Source organism: Astatotilapia calliptera, chromosome 22, assembly GCF_900246225.1.
Source record: "Astatotilapia calliptera chromosome 22, fAstCal1.2, whole genome shotgun sequence".
Classification (NCBI taxonomy): domain Eukaryota; kingdom Metazoa; phylum Chordata; class Actinopteri; order Cichliformes; family Cichlidae; genus Astatotilapia; species Astatotilapia calliptera.
The window spans coordinates 20,101,149-20,104,943 of record NC_039322.1 but is presented as its reverse complement, the minus strand read 5'-3'; positions in this window follow the sequence as shown (position 1 = coordinate 20,104,943).

Here is a 3,795-nt window from a genome sequence, read left to right as displayed (position 1 = left end):
AAGCATTGACATATATTTTTCCTACAATAGCCCGACGGGCAGGGAAGAGAAAGATTTTGGTAGCCCGACTGAAAAAAATCGCTAGCTCCAGGACGTCGGGCTAGCGATATTGCGAGCCCTGTATCTGATTGAGGAATCACTCATCTTTGGAAAAGAGAGTTTATTACAGAGAAATGGCTCTTTCCAAAATAAAAGCTATACTATCCGCTTCTTCTGGGCTATATTCTCAGCAGCATAAGGAGAATCATGTGCTAACAGCTGTCTAAATGACTCGGCTAAAGTTAGTAGCATGCTTGCTTTTTTTTGTCTGCTTCCACTTGTCTTTGCACTAGGATGATGTCGGCGTAAATGTGCAGTCATATTCGTTGTGTTCCCACTAGTGCTTTCAGGTTAATCTCGTTGAAATGACCTTAACGCCACAACACGGCAAATCTCCGTTAACGAGCTACCGCCGATCACTCCGTGCATGGGGCTAGACGGCCAACACGTTAACGAGCTAACTGCGCTAACACACTAGTTCACACCAATGTAATTGAGCATTGCATGGCACATCCAACATACTGTTTTACTTTAGTCCATGACTCGCTTACCTTCAGGGTCATACGTCACATGAAAACCAAAATAATTCCAAACGCCAGATCTGAATGAGGTTCAATTTGCCTGTTGCAAGTAGAGCTTAACTTCTGTCTCGCTAGCTTGCCCTGCGCTCTTCCTTCTGACTATGCTGTCTGTGTTGAGCGCTCAGTGGATCTGCGCTCAACAGTGCAGCCTAGGCGGAGTAGTCGAACACAGATTCACTGAGCGCTCAACACAGACAGCATCGTCAGAAGGAAAATTGATAAAAGAAATTACAAATGTTGTATTGTTCGATACATATGCGTACCGAACCGAAAGCACTGTATCGAACGGTTCAATATCGATACGAATATCGTTGCACCCCTACTGGAATGATAAAATTATTTGAACATTACCTAATGAGACTGATTTAGGACAGACAATTAGTTCTTTTAAACTTTGCTAGCAGTCCTTCACAAACAGGGAACAGTCTGTCTATTCTCTCCATCTGTCAGCTGCTGCTGGCTCTTCCTCTTCTTCCTCACACACTGCTGAGTTTGTCCTGGTGGATCATCAGGGGTGCAAAGCCTCACAGATGATGTGCAGCAGTGGGTCCCTCAGTCTGTCCTCACTCTGGACACTTGCAGTTGTCACACATGGAAATCAAATGTGTGATAAGCTGCAGGATTCAAACACAAGTGTAACTTCTAAATACATGTTCATACTTTTATTACACAATCAGAGAGAAAGAAAAAGAGAGAGATTGCAGGACAGACAGGTGACAGTCTCAGGTGTACACTGTTACAAAACAGCACAAGAGAAGGAGGATTTAGTGTTTGTGTTATTACGAGTGCTAAACAAGAAGAGTTTCCAGATGGTACAGTGGACACATGTGTGACTCCTGTGATTTCAGCTTAACGAGTGAACCGTCAGCTCGTTCAAACACACGTTAAAGTCCGTTTGGCTCGACACCACCGAACAGAGGCAGCGATATAACAAAGCTAACATTAACAGTGCAGTGAATCCTGCTTGTGCCGTGATATTCAGGACTGCAAACTGAGCAGCATCACTGACTTTCAGCTTGTTGTGTTTGTGGATATATGACTGACTTTAATTATCCACAGAATCATCAGATTCTCTGTAAGATTAAGGTCGACTATTGAACGGCGTATATTTTGAAGTAAAGGCTTTAAAACCAAGTTAGTACAAACATCACTAATGTCACATAACTTTCCCGACATGTGGCCAACAGTAATGATTTAATGTTCTTCGTTATTAAACATTCGCACATAAATAAGTGACATCATATTCAGTACTTACTTTTGACAGTTCACTCTTCGGACGCTGCCGTCTGCCGTATTTTGTGGCAAAATTATCCACACCCACCGCCGCACTATGTATTGTGGGATATATGGGACCGCGAAGCGTGCACCGGACCACGCTTGATATTTGGGGAAATCGACGGCGCATTTGGAGTATGCATTTGAAGTACACTTTGAATTGGGACAGCCGTCGTCGCGTGGCGGTGACGTAATCGCACTCAAGTACTTCAAGCGTGCGGTCTCTTAATTGGGACACAGCGACCTTATGTTTTTTAGCTAGCAAAGCCGCATGGCTGATGTGGAGTGAAGCCACGTTAATGACAATGTGTACAACCATTGGAGATGTGAGCAGGAGAGACGGAACAATTGACGGAAAAAGTGTGGACTTTATACCAGTTTTTAAATTGTGTTGATAGGCCATTTAAAACCAGAGTTATGATAAAAATATCTGCAATGTTTAGTTTTCTTCCTGAAGACTATCCTTGTTTATATTTACTGTGGGAAGAAATGGTAAAAACAGCGTTTTATAAGGAAAACGCTCGAAAGCACTCTCCGCCTGTGAGCAAAAACAAAACCAAAAAAACCCCCACCCTTTCCTATTGGTCGAAAAATGTACCACGTCGACCAATCAAAAAATGATATGGCAACATGGCATTTAGTTGTTTAGGAAGGGGGAAAGTTTTAGGAGTGATGGCGGTGTTTTGAGATGTGAGAGATTTGTGACGTTTAGCACAAATCTTGTGTAGTTAGTGTGTAGTGTAGTCAATAGTTTTGTTGTGTGTGTCAGAACAACGAGGTGACTGCTGAATGTTACAGGTGTTACAGGAGTGATACATCTCCTGTTGTCAGGCCTGCAGGTATCAGGCTGTTGTTGTCCTTTATCTCATAGTGGACAGAAATTGTTTTTTGGTGTGGCATCAAATTTGATGCAGAACAGCTGATTGTTCTGTAAATAGTTTGAAATGTTTATTTTTTTTAAAAAACAAAATACCTTGGCTGCATTTTTAGGTAAACAGCTGCAAGAAACTTTGTTGTTTGCAAAACTCAGTTACTTTTTTTGAAGAACTATATAATTAATTGCCCAACATTGATCATTATTTACTGTATTTTGCAGACAGAGTTACAGGACTCTTTCCCAGACCACCATACTCATAAAACTCAAAGCTTTATACAAAGAAAAAAAAAGAAAAAAGAAGAAAGTTGTGTTTTCAAAATTGGGGTTCAAGTTATTTTTACTTCCAATAGTGTTAACATACTACACAGGTCATGAACAATTTTTTTTAAAATTTTCATTGTAAGTGGGATAAAGCAGTTAATTAAAAGTAGTCTAACATAAATGTAAATGCTGTAATTTGATTATTTTAATAAACCATGTAACTTGGATGGATTTGATGCTGGCGTGACCACAGTGCACACGTCTGATGTCGCTCACAGTGGTCCAAGGGACCGCTCGGGGAGTTTGCGTGTTCGCTCAGACACGTGAAAAATTAGAGGGAACATTGCATGTACAATAACAATAAAAGGCTACTCTATTCTATTCTGTTTAAGGGAACCCTCCTGTACATACAGTCAGAGGTGTTTATTTGAGATGACAAAATTATCTCCATCTGCTCTTGATGACATCATGAAGAGCCATGAGTTGGGAGCAAAGAAACTGTTTGACACTGAGCATTTAGATCAGTCTGATGTCTGCTGTTGCTCACAGTGGTACACGGGACCGCTCAGGGAGTTTGTGTGTTTGCTCAGACACATGAAAAATTAGAGGGAACATTGGTTCCAACCCTCACTGTTTTCATCCGATTTACAGATGGATGACGACTCCATTTTTAATACAAGTCAGAAGAGAGAATATTCTGTTCCCCCACCTTTGCCCTTGAGCTGTAACAGCGAACCCTCCGAACTCAATCAAATACGAATA